Below are 18,853 nucleotides of genomic sequence, written 5' to 3' on the forward strand. Positions count from 1 at the left end.
AATAGTAACAATGTATGAAAGCCAACATTAAATTAGAATCAACTCACAATCTTCCATGAACACTATTAAATCTGCAGTATTTGATACTTCAACTGGTAAGATTAATAATCATTACTTTATTGTCCCCCACAAATGCCCACATAATTCTTAAAGTCTGTCACTTTCCATTTTTGAAATTCTATTTACTTATTCCCACATAATTATTCTTCCCCCATACCCAACAACTCTACTCACCCCTGCATCCTACTCGCCCCACAAATGGAAAACCCCGAGTATTTTCGCTGCCACTCCCTTGTTAAACTGAATTTACCATGATACTATTAAAGTTTTTCATGGCACACCAACAAGTGTTGCCTCTTACAAACTACAAACCTAGAGTTATTAATCTTCACACATATCAAGGATCAGAAAATCCATTGCCCTGTTGTACACAAAAATCAAGCAATGAATGGAGATTAGAGATATCAACCATCTCCAATCTAATACCCACTTCATTCTTTCTGTGGATCATCATTGCATGAACCGGTGAATTCTCCACATGTCAAGAAACAGTCTGCAATGCCCAGAAACACTTCAAATTTCCCTTTTATAAGTTTGTTTAATCTATTTTAAATGCCCAAGAGGCAAGGGGAAGAGTAATTGAAGTGAATTCCAAGAGAATTTATAGCTTCCAAGTGAACAAGTAGGCTATAATCAGTAAACAAGAATTAAGAAAGTGTATCAGAGAGCTAATGAAAGTGATCTTAGCTTTTAGGGACTGAACACTGTTGTTTCAGGCTGGTTGTGTGCCCAAGAGGCCTAAGATTGCATTTTCCATTGTGCAAAGTGGATAAGTGGGCCATTTGCCTCCCTTATGCTGGAGTTTTCTCCCAGAATTTCAGTTCTTCAAGGTATAAATCCTTGTGCCTTCAATTGTTTTGTTGTTTGCTCTCATTTTCCTTTTAAGTTTACTTTAATTGTTGCTAGGGTAAAGTTCATATTTCTTTCATTTAGATATGTATGTTGATGACCATTGTATGGTATAGCAATAATAGTTTACAAATCAGATTGATATCAAAGTAAGTTCTTTCCTTTGGTGAATGTTGTTGAGAGTGATTTGTAAGTTGATGCCCACAAGTGTGAAAAATTTATTACCTTTGCCAAAAGACATTGAATCTTGTAGGTGGAAAATAGAGCTTTAGAAGCATGACAAAATCCAGAAACCCTTGATAAAGACATTGCAAGCATATCTTAGATAATGGAGACTATGAAGGCTATCATAGGGTTCTAATGGAGAAATTGTGAAATGTCCCCTAAATGGATTTATGACAATCCCTGATTTTTCTTTCCGATTTTCAATAATACGGGAATATAACCACCATTATTTAAGTCTAGAAATATAATTTACTGATTTTCAATAATACTGGAATATAACAACCATTATTTAACTCTAAAAAATAATTTACTGATTTCCAAAATAAACCCTAACTGCTGCAAATTCAGAACATACCCTAGGTGGGTAGGAAAATGATTTAAAATCCTTCAAAATACACGACTTATTTCCTGAAAAATCAGATTAGCTGTTACAATGCCAACATGCAATTTCCAAAAAAAACTTACTGCACTCACTATAGGTTCCGTACAGGCATACAATTGGGGTTTTTCTGTTGTACGTACTGCACTGAATGTTCATGTTGTTGTACAGTTGCTGGGAAAATTAATATTAAATTTCCTGCTGCTGTTTAAACCCTGGAAAATGCAGTTTTCAGAGTTTTCCCTTGTCTAAACTATGGCAATTATCAGCTGTACTGCACAGCAACCTGGAAAATTGTACAACAGGCTGGAAATGCTCAGATCTGACTGTTCAATGCCCTTCTTGTTAGCTGGTATGATTTGGCAGTGCTAGAATATCATAACAAAAAAATGGAATTTTGTTTGCAACTCAGACTACGTCATTACTGGAAAATGCTTGAAAACCTGGAATTTTGTTTGTAATTCACACTAGGTCATTACTGGAAAATGCTTGAAACCCTGGAAATTCGGAACAAGCCAGATTGGAAACAAGGGATTTCATCCCTTATCCAATATGATGTGTTGGTTCCCAAACGGGTTTACACTGCAAGAGGCAGAAACCAAGTTGATTCTTTAAATATCTATGGAGATGCCAACTCCAACTATTAAAATCCTCAAGAACTTGGACCAACTGACAAGGATTCTGCAAATCCTTCTACACTTTGGGCTCTGCAAAACCCGGGAGGGTGATCCCTTAGTGAATTTTATGATCTCTGCACCATACTCAAAGATTCACTAAAACAAAGCAGATGATCTCATATACAGGCTCAACAACAGGGAGAATGCTCAAGGATGGCAAATCCTTTTGTGATCCTCAACCTGATTGGAGCATGAGATGGGTAGAACATACAATAACAGACATGAATTGAAAGGTATTCTGATATTCAGCAAATTATAGCAAGTTGTCAGTGAATTTGAACACAAAACTAACATTAAAGATAGTTACAAGCTGTGATCAGTGCCTTACTACATTGGGTACCTGCATTTACAAGATATAAAACGAAAATATGACAGAATTTTATCCAATAGCATAGGATCTAAGATAATATTGCCTTACAATATCTCATCTGCAATCCCAACCCAAACTACTTATCGAAATCCCTACATAAGCCCTACCGCTCTGCGATTCCACTCAAGCATTTAATCGACCCCTTAGATCGAAGCATGAATAGAAAATACATACACTACAACAGTGCAACGAATGAAAAAACCCTTGATTCTATTCATTCAAAATATGATAGAATTATACACTGGAGAAATGGATTTGAATTATATTTTATTGACTTGATCAACTATCTTCTGTCAAAAAACAATTTACATATAACTCCTTCAAGAACTTGCACAAAGCTTGACACTAAATGTTTTTCATTGCTCTGTAAATGACTTTACAGCTTGCTTATTCCACCTAAAACCTACTACATGGGACCTATGACTCTGACCAAGCAAAACTCAATACAAAAATCAAATTCGGAACCTTGTCTCATGGCCTTGAAATCCCTTTTATAGAAACAAGGGAGCAAACAAGCTATGGGCTAGAGGAGACACATGTCATCAAAATGATCAAGCAGACCTGATTCTATTACAAAATATTCATAGTTTCTCAAAATATCCCAACTGCTTGCAAATATTCTTTATGCTCTTTACCATGCTTATTGTTGTGTCGATGAAAATCTGATACGAGCTCATGGTAGACTAGGTTCATTCCTCGAGGAAACAACCGCTGCAAGATGCCAAAATGCTTTAAACGCACCAGAAAACCCTAACTTTGCACTGTGAGAGCTCGTTCCAATCTTCTTTGGTTCTTGTTATCACAAAAGCTTGCACCCTTGCTAAGCTAACAACTCAGCAACCTTGTGAAACATGGAAACAACCCCGAAGTGTGGGACATTGCGCGAGGGCGGTGAATCTCTGGAGAAGGCCGGCTTCCTTCTCAATCCAAGCGCAAGTGTTGAACTAACTCAACACTTCAAAATTAACTCTTAAGCCTATCCTAACAATTTGAAGTGGAAAAGGGAAGAGAGAATGCTTGAAATGAAAGGAGGTGATGCACCAAGATAAAAGATTGTTTCTCTCCCTACCGAAATGGCACAAGGAACCAACTAAAAACCCAAGAGATGCACAACTTCAATTGCATAAGTGACCCAAACGCATGTATGGAGGTTAGAGTTTGCTAAGTGTCAAGAGGGGAGAAGGATTCCCACAAGTCACACTCAGAAAACAAGTTAACACAGCATATATGGAGAGAAAAGCCACAAGACATACACCTATAATGAAGGTAAGAAAGCATACACAACATTCGTAGGTTAGAAGGAGGCAAGAATGGTGATTTTCAATTAATCACAAGGCCAAAAGCCAATCTTATAGTTGCAGAAATGCAAAAATAATTACAAGTCTTTAAGAGAAGAGAAGAGCATAAGAAAGCTCAAGCCAACAAGGAGAGAACCCTTTACAATGAGGCTTAACAGCCTTATATAGAGAAATGGGTTACAATGGTGATCATGACCCCTGCATGTCAGTCTGGGAGTGCAGGGAAGTGCATGCACTTGGCTTGTATATGCAAGCAACCTAGCCATACCACCAAAGGCAATCCTGAGAAGGTGGATTTTTGACTAATTTTCCAAAGTCAGTCATGACATAAGTCATCAAGCATGGCCACGTACCTTCCTTGATGGAAATCCTGCCAAAAACACTTAATGCACCCCTGTGGCTCCACAAAAGAAAGTGTACAAGTCACCAAGTTGTCTGAGCATTAAAAGCCTTGAGTGTCGATCGCACCATCTAGAAGTGTCGCCAGTCAAAAGGAAGCCCGAAGACTTCGGAAGCTCGGACTCCCGAAGTGAGGAAGACAAGGGAAGAACTTCGGAACCTCAGGGTTCTAGAGTTCCGGGATGGAGAGGAGAAGAGAAGGGAAAGACCTTCAGAACCTCAGAGTTCTCGAGGAACTAGAGAGAGAAAGCAAAAGAGGAAGGAACCTTGGAACCTCGGGGTTCCGATGTTCTGGGAAGAAGAAGGAAGAAGGGGGAGGAGGGAACCTCGGAACATCGGGGTTCTGGGGGTTCGGGAAAGGCAAGGGAAGGGAACCTCGGGGTTCTAGGGTTCCCGGGAACTACGCAAAGGAACTCCGGAACCTCGGGGTTTCGGAGTTCCGAAAAGGTAAAGGGCTAAAGAGAGAAGGGGGGGGTTCCGGAGTTCCGGGCAAAGGAGAAGCTGGAGAAGAGGCGAAGGAAAGGAAGGCTAGAAACTTCAGAACCTGGGGGTTCCGGAGTTCCAAAGAGGGAAGGAGAAAAGGGACAAGGAACTTCGAAACCTCGGGGTTCCGGAGTTCCAGGGAAAAAGAGAGAAAGGCTAAGGAGAGGAGGGGCTAAGCTAGGGAAAGAACTTCGGAACCTCAGGGTTCCAAAGTTCCGGAGAAAAATTAAGGGAAGGAAGGGAACTTCGGAACCTCGTGGTTCCAGAGTTCCAGAGAAGGAAGAAAAGCGGCTAAGGCAAAGAACTTCGGAACCTCGAGGTTCCGAAGTTCCGGAAAAGGAAGAAGGAAAGAGACAAGGGCAAAGAGAAAAGAACTTCGGAACCTCGGGGTTCCGGAGTTCCGGGGAAGAAGAAAAGGCCAAGGGAGGAACTTCTTCCGGTTAAGGCAACACTTAACACTTCATGATTCTTCTCTCCTTGATCAACTAGGGCCGCGCTGGTCCACGGAACATATCTCTGATCGGTTCTCACTGATGGACCAAGGGTGTCATAAAATGACAACAATTCTTGAAATTTATCTACTCATGCTCGAAATGCCTCTGGAACTATCGTCCTTGCTTGTCTAATCAACCTCGACTCAGTAGAAACCTTCAAAAAAGGTCCCTGAGGAATGAGTCGGCATCCAAGTGTCCCGACTTGTCGCTATTTGTTCCATGTCGACAAGCCTGCATTCTGTCTGTTCTAATTTTCTCACACGGGTGACAAACCATACCTTCAGTTACCCCTTTAAAAATTTGGTTTGAAACTTCGTCGTAGATCTTGCCTAGCCTGGCGAATCAAACAATCACCAATGGTCAATCTGACATTGACCTTCCATCGTAGCGTGTGGACCCATCAAATCATGTGACGTAGCAACGCCAACTCATCTTCTAGCCTAACACTGTCAGCAGCCCCATTGTCGGTCTTCTCAGTCTGCCTAGGACACGTGGCATCATCTCGTGATGTCGCAGTCCATAACCTTCTTGCATCTTCCTTCACGAGGCAGCGAGGACCGTTGAATCTATTCGCTCTTTACATTGTTGCCACAATGCCTGCCAATCTTTAGCCAATTAAACATCAAGTACCTTTTTTCATAGATTAAAACATCGCCGTCCATTGAAGCACATGCAGATAAGAAAGCCCTTAGTAACTCGGATTTTACCCGCTGGGAACTAGTAACATCAAATGTTTGAAAGGTCAAACCGTCGGCTCACTCTGCCCGCCTTGGACACGTGGCATCATCTCGTGATGCCGCGGTCCTTATCTTCCTTGCACTTTCAACCCCGGGGCTACGCGGACCGTAGGATCTGCTCGTGGTTTACCATAAAGGCCGAAATATTTAAAAATGCAGACTTAGGAAAATTAAATGCAAAGAAATTAAATATTAGAGGGGGCCTGCTAATGATAATGAAAAGACATAACCCTAGGGAATAAAAGGGGGACCCAGCCACGGGGCCAAAATAAAATATTTCGTGCTAGACTTAGGAAAATATAAGGGGTCGACAAAAGAATTAATTGCTAGGAAAATAACATGGCCCCCTCGACGATAAGCAAACTCTTGGCTTAAGTGGCAAAAAAGGTAATGCGGAAATAGAACAGTCTTAGGGTTTAAATAAAAGACTTAAACAAAACGCATAGACCCTAAACCCTGAACCCCAAAACCCTGAGGGCAAGAACAGAAAGCAAGATTAATTCAAAATGATCAGAACTTTTACTGGGACATGAAGATTTTTGCATAGTCATTTTTTAGGACTATCATGATAGATTCCAGGATGATTCTCAACCTAAAGAATTCGAACACACCAAGGGTGTTCATCCTTGAATACCTAGATTGAACAACTGCACAAATCTAAATGTAGTATGACAAGAATAGTTTGAATGAATATCAAGTGAAGGTAGGTGCCTCCTTGATATACCTTTTCGAATTAGAACCTTGGTCCTAAATTTCCCTCCATGTATTTAAAAATATTTGTTTTTATTTTAAGTATTTAAAAAAGACTATTATTTTGTACTGGAGTTTAAAAACACATTTTATTTTAATTATAATAATGTTATTAAGTTGCCCTTAAAATTAGAAATTGTCAACCAAACTTATATAATATTATCAATTATTTTAATCCAAAAAAGGGAGCATGACAAATCGTGCTCACTGAAGAACACCAAAAGCAAGAAGAAAGCCCGCTCCATAAATAAAGAGGAGCAATCCCATAGTGAATCAAGTCTACCAAGGACACCTTAGTTTTGGGCTGAAGCAAAGATTGAGATTCCACCATTCGAAAGAGTTGTGTATGTACAGAAGCTTGATCGTTGGTTGGCACAGATGAGGTATAATATGCATTCTTTTAGTTAGGAACAAAAGATTTTCTTTCCTAGATTGAGAATGGCAAACCATGCTTTGACATGGTTTGAAATTCTCTTTTATTCTATGGGTTTTAGAAAGAAAGCTCCCATTAGTTCTTGGAATGAATTTAAGAAACTGATTCAAAAACAATTTTAGCCAATCTCATAGAGAGGGAAAATGTATCAAGTGGCAATTTTTGACACAGATGGGACTAAGTATGCAAGAGTGCAAAATTGGATTTAAAAGGTTTGTCTAAATGGACAAAGATGTACAAATTGATGAGTGTTGATGAAATACATCAAAGACCTTCATAACCATCAAGATTCCCATTTTGCTCTCTAACTTGGTAGGTGTTGAAGTTTGAACAATCCGTGCAAAAGCTCACTACCTTGAAGTAGATAGTCCTCCATTATATTCAAATTCAAAAGGAGCAGTCAAAATAGTTAACCATTAATATTCAAGTCAAGAATATTAACGTTGATGTATTTTTTATGCTTGCTCCAAAGCTAACCTCATTTCTCAAGAATTGGTTGAAAATATTGATTTAAAAAACTATCAACAAACCAAGCCTTATCTTTTGGATCAGATCAAAGCAGGAGCTGATTTACCCATTAGTATGCAAAACTATCAACTAAAAGTTTGTTGCTAAAGTGATTGTAGATGTTGTTCTTTTGGATGTATGACAAGAAACCTATATATTACCAAACAGCGAACAAATATCACTTTGCCAAGGCTGGAGAGAGGTTTGTGTTGAATGCTTACAAGGGCAAGAAGAAACAATAGAAGGTCTTGAATCATAATGCAAGGAGGATGTTAAGTAGCAGCACCAAGATCATTCCTCTTAAGTAGAGGAAAATAAGTGTTCATATAGTTCCTCTAGCTAGTTCAAAGAATTTAACCTTCCAAATACCTTAAACTGTTAAAGACAAAGGTCTTCAAGTTCTTGGTTGGAATGTTGCAAGGTTCACTGGCAACCATACCATCTGTTGAGGGGTTCTTACCTCATTTTCTAACTCTTACCAAAAATCCTCTATTTTAGGGAGGTGTGATCTATAAAAGAAGAATTCATGGTGAAGCAAAACACAATTCAAAAGACACATTTGTGCAAGGTGTAGGCATCAAAAACGAAAAATAAAGAAAATTTTGTTGTTGTGTGAGGGTGTGAAACCGTCATTTTTTCTAGGTGGCATTATGTAATCACCATGTTGATTGAGAAACTACCAAGGGTGTTTTCATCCTAAAAAATGGTTTTGCAATGTGTTCAAAAATGTTATGTAACACCCAAAAACACTTCAATTTCCCTCATTCTAACTTTCCATGACTTATGAGATTATATACAAACCTATATACGCTTATTATTCTATTGTACATGCCCAAGAGGCAAGGCAAGAGGAATTGATGTAAATTCTGTAAAGATTCAAAGCTTCCAAGTGAACAAATATAATTTAATAAGTGATCTTGGGGAAGATAGCTTGACAAATAGTTCAATGAAGAAATTGGTGAAAATACTACCAAGCATGTGGTTGGATAGTTTGGGCACCCAAGCAAATTTTAAAGAATATGCCCACATTATGTAAAACCCTGATATCTATAGGGAACCTCCACCCACATCACATAGAACCATGCTATCTATAGGACACTATCACCCACATCACATAGAGAATCCATACCTAGTTAAACAATAATGTTACACCTGCATGACAAAGAAGGTGCCCTAGCCATATCTATTAAAGAAGATACAACAACACATGTTCCCAAATAAGATGCCCCGCCCCATAGCTTCCATTAACCTAACCCATTCAATCAAGATATTGAGATTGGTGAGTTCATCTCCTACTTTGAGGATAAGGAGCCACGTTGTAGTAAAGGAAAAAGTTAAGAGATGAAGGGAGAGCAAAATTCTCATGTATGTATCATTTTAATGATAACCTTTACATGTATAAAATGATAGGCTATGGATAAACTGACATATGTGAGAATTTTTTCTCCCTTCATCTCTTCAATTTCGTTCACATGTATATGTATATGTATATGTATATGTATACGTATACATATATGTATATGTGTGCATACATGCATACATACATACATGTGTGTGTGTAGATATAGATATGTATATGTACGTATATATGTGTGTGTGTGTATATGTATATGTATATGTATATGTATATGTATATGTATATGTATATGTATATGTATATGTATATGTATATGTATATGTATATGTATATGTATATGTATATGTATATTATTGCAATTTACTTGCTTTAAGTGCCAAGAGATGAGAATGTTGCTCTAAATCTTGGTGAGGAAGACAAATAGTCAACCTCCATCATTGATTTTGAAGCTACACTTTCTTCAACGTGTAATGTCCCCTTTCAGAATTTACCAGAATTTAGCCCCAAGACAACAATTCTAACTTAAAGTGAGAATTGTAATACATTTATAAATATACTTTTATTAATTCTGAAGACATTTTCATTACAATATTTAACTTAAGATTCTAAGATTAGTTTGGAAGATAGAACTTATCTGGATAGATTTCTCTAATTTGACGATGCTATATTCTTGTCTTTTCCTTATTAACGTGTTATTGCTAACATTTTCCCCTCTATGCTAACGTTGTTTGTCATTGGCACTTTATGGCCATATTCGATTCTTAACACTATCATCCTCAATGGCTAGCCGTTGACTTCCTAGTTGCGGTTTCTGCAGCCAATATTGTGCCTTCGACATTGGCTCTTGAAGAATGACCCAACATAGACACCAGATATAAAACCGATGAATGTCAATGAGGTAGATGCTCAAGGCGCAGACCCAAAAATGGATAAGAATAGAATAAGTTCCCCAAAATCAATGTGGTCATGTAATCTTGATGGGATCTTTATCTCATTTTTGTGCATGCGTTCTTTTGCCTTGTGATATAATGAGTGTTCTCCACCTTCGATTAGCTGCCAAATGCTCTTTGAGCCCGTCCAGTGAAAATGACTTTTAGAATTCTCTTCTTTCCTTCTATCATCAGCTGTAATGAGACGTCAAAGTTCACTGCCGTTTTCATATTATGTCTAATCAATATATTTGGCTGTGTGATGGCATTGTTGAGCGGTGCCCTAAAAACCCCTCAAATGAATGCCTTCTTGTATCTTAAATTGGGATGATAACCCACATTGCATAGACATGACTCATGTCTTACTCATCAACACCTCCCTTCATTATATGAATTGCATCCCTTCATGTTGCCTAACTTGCCTTCATTCATAATCGATGTTTGACTATGGTTATAAGTTATAACTAATTATAATTGTGCCTTCTCTTAACCACCGCCGGTATCTTTTCTTAATTGCCTATTCTCCTTCGATGATCTTACCTTCTACGTTGGTATCGTAATACCTCTTCATTCGCACGATTGTCAACTTTCCACCAATCAAATGGCCATATTATTTATTGAATTTTCCACTTTCACTGGCCATAGTGTTGTGACCTTTTTCACACATCACCCCATTGCAAATGGGGACCCTCTCTTTTCCTGCTTTCTAGGATTTTGTTAGTATCCTGTGACTTTTTTGCTGCAATTTCACCAAGCCTTGTCCAGTTCAGAGCATTTCAAGCCCTGACAATTGAAAGTTAGTTTTTGCAAGTTATGTGATTCCGAAGTATGAACACCACCAGAGTGCTTAGAGAGGCCAAGGAAAGAAGATCGCAATTGATTTAGATGAATTTGGACAACTTTCTATTTTTAGAAAGTTTGTGTTTTTGACATTTTTAGCCCGATCCCCGGTATGGCTATTTTTAGAAAGTTTTCCCTATTTTTTAGGGATGTCTGCTTTTTGCTTTTTTGGGATGCAAACCTAGGGTTTACACTTGTGCCACTGACCTGCTTCGACCGGAACTCGAAAATTCCAAGTTTTGACCTAAAAAAGCTAAATCCCTAGATTTTAGGCTTTTTGCTTTTTCGGGATGCAAACCTAGGGTTTACACTTGTACTACTGACCAGCTTTGACCGGAACTCGAAAATTCCAAGTTTTGATCTAAAAGGCTGAATCCCTAGATTTTAGGCTTTTTGCTTTTTCAGATGATCCACCTAAGCACGGATTTCAAATTTCAAGTTAATCCGGTTAAATTAGACTAAACAGTGAAATTTTGAAATTTCTTTGAAAATTCTTCTAAGTCTAGCTAACAAGGGTTTTGAAGTGTTTCTGCAAGTTCAAACCCCACCACAAAGGTTGAAGAGGCCATGAAGGAGCCTTGCATGAAGTCCGCCATGCCTTAGGAGGCTGTGTGGGTGCTCTCATCGAAGTCCGCCATGCCTTAGGGAGGCCATGTGGGTGCCTTGCCTAAAGTCCGCCATGAGTTTGGAGGTCACATGGGTGCCCACTCTAAAGTCCGAATGTTGACGTGTATTTTGTACACTATCAAACACAGAATAAAATACCCAAGGGTACCTTATCCTCTCTTGAGTAAAGTCTCTGAATGCTGAAGATGTCGCGAAAAGGTTCAATCGGGATGACTTCAAGGTTCTTTGCTGTAGGATCTCTACGTGTGGATAAGCTCTTTGTGGTATGATGTGATTTGCTGGAATCACAAGGGGACTTACACTTGATGACTGAACTTCTAATTTGCTTTGAATATTGCTGGAACACAAGATTTTACTGCCTTAGATTTTTTTTTAAAGGAAAAAAGACGAGGACGAGGAAAGGATCTAATCCTAACACTAAGAATGTAAGAGCAATGAATGATCTTTGATGAAATTCTAACTAAGTCTTGTTTTGACAGCCCAGGACCATCTCCACAAGGTTAGTGCGATCTTCAAAGGAAAGCTTTATGATGTTCAAATCATCACTGTCGGCATAGACACCATCAGGCTGATGCATATCAATGAAGAAGCGACAATTGAAGTTAAACTTAAGCTGAGTGATTCCAGTTGACTACACAAGGCAAATCTGCAATCAACAAACTGTTAGTAGTATGGATATACGAATTCCACCATCAATCAAGCACATTTCTTCCACTCATCTAATAACATGAAATCAAATATGAGAAGTATAGAGACCATGCAAATTGTCGAATCGACCCATAAATTTCACCGTTTCTTCAATGAAGTTACAAGTCTTTTACAACAACATCTTGGCAACAATCTTTGCCTTCTCTCTCTACTCTACTCTAATTGCTATTCTAATCACCTTCTAACTACTCTCTATTCACTAACTCTATTCTATCTGCTTTCTATTCACTTTACAAATGAAGAGCCGGGGCTTATATAGTGCCCTTAATACAATTCGATGGCTGAGATCAATTTGAGATCAATGGCCAAGATTCAACAATGAAAACCCTAATTAGGGTTTGTTACAACCATTACATAACATTTAATGCTCGAACAATGAAATAATTGTATTAATTGGACACATGTCTTCTCTGGAAAAATCGACCAATGGATAGCCGAGGTAGGTACATCGGAGTTTGTGCCATCTCCCATGAGTTAGGTACATTGAATCTGGACATGCTGAGGTGGATCAATCCGACTGGAGGAGTGATGACTGGGATGCCACCTCATTTGACACTTGGTTGATACTCACTTGATGTTGCTGAGAAGCTAGCTTTAATTAACTCTTCTGAAACTATCTGCTTCTTCAACGAACCCTTTGCTCTGACTTCTTTTGTCTCTAATGTGCAGGATGATTGATGTACCTCGCCCTGGAATACTGGACTGGAAGAGGTTGCCCTTATCCTGATGATGCTGGATCGAAGAAGGTCGTCCTTGATCTGGCTTGATTTTCCAACTCCGCGATCTCCATTTGATGCCTACACAAAATATTAAAGTTAGTCTTTTGAGCATCAAACCTTAAAGTACGAAATTTAAGACCTTTCAAAGGTAAAACTTAAGATATTAATTTGAAAAAGTCATGATAAATCAAGAATTACACATTTTCAAATTAATAATGAATGGAATTTGGATCTTCAAGACTTAGACTTTACAAAATTGCAATGGGATCATAATAAGTCTTGAATGAGATCTTCAAAAAAGTAATTCTTCATACCTTCCCTTGAGTATTAAACTCTAAGAAATGATGCAAAAATAGATGAATTTCGCTAGGCAAAGTGTAGATCATAGCCTCCTCTTGGATGAATCACGCCTCCTCTAGCTTCAAAAGAATTTCACCTTCCACTAGCTTCTTCAAAATCTGGAAATTCGCCTTCAAATGCCTTCAAAAGTCTGGAAATTATCCTCCAAACTAGCAAGAAATACGCCTCTCCAATAGCCTTCAAGATGAAATTCGCCCTCCTTAATCTCCACACTTAGTAGAAATTCACTCCACTCCAGCTAGATTTCGCACCTTCAATTAGCTCTCCAAATTCGATCTTGAAAGGATGATTGAATGATTTGAATTGTGAAAAAACACCTCCAATATATAGAGCGCTCACCTTCTTTCCTCCAAGGCCGACTTGGCAAAAGGGATAAAAAAATAAATAAAAACTCTTTAAAAAGGTGGCCGACTTGCCTATAAAGGCAAAATAATGCCTTTGAGCGCTCACTTTGTATTTTTAATTTTAAAAAATTAATTTTAGTGCCTCCAAGGTGGATTTTTTTATTATTTCAAGGCTTAAAATTAATTTATTAAATGCAAAATGCTTTTAAATTAATGCGAATTTTAATCTAATTTTTCCAAATATTTCGAAGTTAGCAATTTGGCATCTAATGAAATTTGGAGGATATCAACGCTCAAATATGGTAAGAATAAAGAACGCCACTAACTTCGCCCTGGACCCTTGGAGAGGGACAGGAGCGAACTTTCACTTTTGGCCTTGCATTCCTCATTTTCACATTCAAAACTTCATCTAGGCATTTAAAATGGCATTTTTTAATTGGAGCTTTGAATTTAATTTCACTTGATCTCTAGGAGGAAAGTGCCTTTAGGACCTTTTCGCCCTAGACCCTTGGAGAGGGACAGGAGCGATTTTTCACTTTTGGTCTTAATCCTTCACCTTTTAATCGCCAACTCTCATTGTGGGGTAAGTAATGATCTCTCTCATCCATTCCATACACGTTTACTTTGCTTTTTGCAAGGCAAAATAAGTGTTTTAAAGATTTTCGCCTTGGTCCTCCAGTGAGGGACAGGGGAGACTTTTGTGTTTTAGCCTAGGATTATCAAGTTTTGCAGTCAAATCTTTGTTCACTATGCTTTAGAAGACCCTTTCCACCTTTGCACAACCTTGCCTTAACGTAATCTTGGAGGGAAGTTATTGGTTTTGTAAAAATCGCCATGGTCCTTTAGTGAGGGACAGGAGCGCTTTTGAGTCCTTTGCACAAATTCTTAGTCACTTCAACCTTCAAATTACCCCCAAGGCGTAGAACATCATTCTCCACTTCCTTTTGAGTGTTGGAAACAAAAAGTTATCTCGAAATGCAAGGAGAGTGGGCACACTTAGAAATTTCGCCTTGGACCCTTGGAGAGGGACAGGAGCGAATTTGCAAATTGTCATCAAAATTTGTAATCCTTGCATCTCAATTCCACTTCAAGGCATTTTAAACATCATTTCAAACTTGCGCCTTGGCTTAGATTTGTCCAAACTTGGCGAGAAGGACTGGATATTAGGTTTTTCGCCCTGGTCCCTCAGAGAGGGACAGGAGCGATTTTGCAAATTCAAGTTTTATCCGTCCTTCGTTAGCCCTCCAAATTATCTTCAACGGGCAAAACACACCTTCTTCCATTCATTTAAACCACAAAACTCGTTTTGTCCTTGTCAGAAAATTGCATTTTTAGAATCTAGCTCCGGACCTTCAGTGAGGGACAGGAGCACCTTTTGCCATCATGATCAAATCGTTCCATTTTTCATCTCGAAATTTCTTGGCTAAGGAAGATATTATCTTGTTTCATGCTATGAATAAATTCTCATGTCCCAAAAGGTCACAAGATAGTACATATACAGAAAATCGCTCTAGACCTTCAGTGAGGGTCAGGAGCGATTTTGATTTGTTGCCCAAAATTCATCATCTTTAATGCCTTCCAACCTTCAATTTGCATCAAGTGATGTCTAATCTTCTCTCCGGGAGACCCTACACAAAACAAGTTAGCCAAAATTAGTGACAAATAGGCTCAAATAAAATTTTCGCTCTGGACCCTCAGCAAGGGTCAGGAGCGAATTTCACAATCTAGGCTAAACTGCTCAATCTTTTAGTTTCAAACTACTTCACAGAGATCATTTTCAAGGCCAGGAACAAGGTTTCAAATTCAAGCGAGTTGGCAAACGAAATCTACAATGAATTTCGCTCTGGACCCTCAGCAAGGGTCAGGAGCGAAATTCCCAATCTTGGCCAAAATTCATCATTTCCTTCAAGGTGTTCAATCAATTCCAAAGTCCAAACAAAATGCTTTGCAAATCAAAATTTGGTCGAATAAGGCCAGGAATGAGTCCTAGGTTGATTTTTGCCCTGGACCCTTGGTGAGGGACAAGAGCGAATTCGCTTTGGACCTCCTGGGAGGGACAAGAGCGAAATTTGACTTTTTGAACTCTCCAACAGGATAATTTTATGGAATATAACATTTAAGTATAAATGATACTTTAAGTTATATTCCATATATACTTTCAGGATGTTTGAGAGTGGTTTCAGACCTCCAGGAGTTATATTGCAAAATCTAGTTTTTGGAGGTTTTTCAGTTTCCAGACTTAGTCAAATTTCAGGATCAGGACATTCCAGACTTAGCCAATTTCAGGATCAGGACTTTCAGACTTAGCCAAAATTTCAGGATCAGGACTTTCAAACTTAGCCAAAATTTCAGGATCAGGACATCACATATCAACTTGGCCTAACTCAAGCAGAACCTGCTATCCAGGTGATCCCCTTCGCGACACTCAAAATGCAAAGGCTAACTGACAAAACCCTAAAAGACCCAGAAAACAAACCCTAAAAAGCAAAAAGAAGGGGTCCCCATTTGCAATGGGGCGATGTGTGAAAACGTCACAACACCGCCCCACCTAAAGAGACCATGGAGGAGCAAGGGTTAAAGTCCGCCCCACCTAAAGAGGTCATGGAAGAGCATGGGTTGAAGTCCGCCCAAGGCTTAGGAGACCAAGGAGTAGCAAGGGTTGAAGTCCGCTCAAGATCAAAGGAGGTCACGTGGGTGCAAGGCTTGAAGTCCGCTCAAGATCAAAGGAGGTCACGTGGGTGCAAGGCTTGAAGTCCGCCCAAGCAAGAAGAGGGGCCATGAAGGAGGTAACTCCAAAGTCCACCCAACCATGAAGAGGCCAGGGCTTGAAGTCCGCCCAAGGAGGAAGGAGACCATGAAGGTGTCAAGGCCCAAGCCTGCCAAAGGTAAAGGAGCCATCAAGGAGGTCATGTGGGTGCTAGGCCCAAAGTCCGCCCCACCTAGAGAGACCATGGAGGAGTCAACACCAAAGTCCGCCAAGGTGAAGGAGACCTTGAAGGTGCTAAGGCTAAAGTCCGCCAAGGTGAAGAGGTCATGTGGGAGCAAGGGTCAAAGTCCGCCCCAATGCCTTAGCCAAAAATTTCGCCATAATGGAGTCCAAGGAAGAGCTCTAGCCAAGGTCCGCCATACCTTGGAGGAAAATATCTAAAAGCGCGCCAAAATTGAAGTAAATTGGAAATTCAAAATTTCACCAAGGCATTGAAAAGTCAGAAACGATCAATATGATGTCATAAAAAACTTATCTAAAATTTCAAATTCGAAGACCAAAATAGAAAGTTTTTCAAAATGGAATACTGGAAGATTAATAAGGATTTCGAACTCCAAAGCCAGAATAGAAAGTTTCTAAAAAGAAAATTCATGGATTGTCAGATATTTTCCAACCTCAACCAAAATAGAAAGTTTCCAAAGAAGAATATTGAAGGATTAATTAATATTTCGAACTTATAACCCAAAATAGAAACTTTTGGAAGATATTTTCAAAATTGGAAACATAAAAAAAAAAACTTTCTGAAAGAACTGGAGATGAAATTAGAAGTATTATCTTAAAGATTTCTACTTGAGAATTTGACCTTGCTTACAAATACTTCATTTTAACTTCATTATTGCATCAAAGAGTTCGAAATTACTAAGGAAAGCTTGGTGAAAGTTCAGTTCGAAGAACATCTGGACAAGGATTTTGACATTTTTTGGAAGCTGGATAATCGCTTTAGACCAGATTTTTCGCGGATTTTTGGAAAATAATCAAGCGCGAGAAGATTATAAAACCTTCGTAAAATTTTCTGAATATTTTCGAGAGGATTTCTAGCCCTGTTTCTGCACATTCGAAGGTAAAATCCAATTCAAAATGCAGATTTAATGGATTTTTCTGAATATTTTCAAGAACTTGAGAAATTTTATTTTTTTTTCAAAATTTTTTTTTGAAAAAAAAATATATATATATTTTTTTGGTTATTATGAAAATTTTCGAAAGTTTTAACACTTGATGGTGACTTCAACCGACCTCAAGGCTGAGGGTCTGGAGGTGAAAATTCAATTTTTTTGGTTAAGTATGAAAATTTTCGAAAGTTTTAACACTTGATGGTGACTTCAACTGACCTCAAGGCTGAGGGTCTGGAGGTGAAAATTCAATTTTTTTGGCCAAGTATGAAAATTTTCGAAAGTTTTAACACTTGATGGTGACTTCAACTGACCTCAAGGCTGAGGGTCTGGAGGTGAAAATTCAATTTTTTTGGTTAAGTATGAAAATTTTCGAAAGTTTTAACACTTGATGGTGACTTCAACCGACCTCAAGGCTGAGGGTCTGGAGGTGAAAATTCAATTTTTGTGGCTAAGTATGAGAGTAAAAGAAAATGGAAAATTTTCCAACACTTAGTCATTTCGCGGCCCCGTTATTTTTTCGAAATTTTGCAGAAATTTTCTAACTTAAAGTTTTCATCATTCATCTGCAGGTCTTAAGCACCATGAAGTTCTAGGTAGATAAAGATGCTCCTCCAGAGTTGAGGATGACTTCCAAGTGGAAGAACATCAGCGACACCAACCTCGGACACATCAATCTGAGGGAGTTTAAGAAGCGAATGTTTGGTCTAGACAACCTTGTGCCTACCACCATTGCATGGAAAATGATGAAGAGTGGTATCGTGCACGCTGCCAGCTTCCTCCCCACCATGCAGTGCAATGAACTAGTAGTTGAATGTGCCAAACACTACAACCCCATCAGTAAGGATATTGTTGCACCTGATGGAAGAGTGTTGGCGAATGTTAGCGATGAGGCCATCAGAGAGGCCTTCAGGATCCCTGAGTACCACAACACAGTATATATGATCAAGGACGAAGCTGACAGTCTGTACCATGATCACCTGGAAGAATATGATGCCATAGTTAATCATTCCTAGCTAGACAAGCCGAGGAAGGGCGCCTCCAAACTCCAGAGAAAGAGCCTAGTGCGTGCATACTTCAAGGAGGACATTGGGGACATGATTGTCTTGCTCAATAGAATAATAGGAAATCCTTAGGGAGCTCCATTCGAACCCTAGATGTATTATTTCATTAATGAAATAATCAATGGAGTAAAAATGATAGACTGGGCCCGTATGATCAGCGACAACCTAGACAGCCAACTAAGGAATCTGGAGGCGAATAGGACTTTCTTCATGAGTTCTTACTTGTTCTACTCTTTCGCCAGGACCTACAGGTACAGAGGTCTCACTTGTAGAGGAGAAGTTGGGAACAAGGAGAACCAATTTCCGGTATATGATTGTTATCCCCAGCTCCATATGGAGGAGAAGTTCCATTTCAAAAGGGTGAATGA

At 38.9% G+C, this 18,853-nt stretch overlaps 1 protein-coding gene across 2 annotated transcripts in view; it reads right to left on the minus strand.

The window, feature by feature from the left end:
* Positions 1-18,853, minus strand: part of LOC131068216 (uncharacterized) — a 168,261-nt gene that overhangs the window by 114,398 nt on the left and 35,010 nt on the right. The gene's annotated exons all lie outside the window — the stretch shown is intronic.

This window comes from Cryptomeria japonica, chromosome 1 (assembly GCF_030272615.1).
Source record: "Cryptomeria japonica chromosome 1, Sugi_1.0, whole genome shotgun sequence".
Lineage (NCBI taxonomy): Eukaryota > Viridiplantae > Streptophyta > Pinopsida > Cupressales > Cupressaceae > Cryptomeria > Cryptomeria japonica.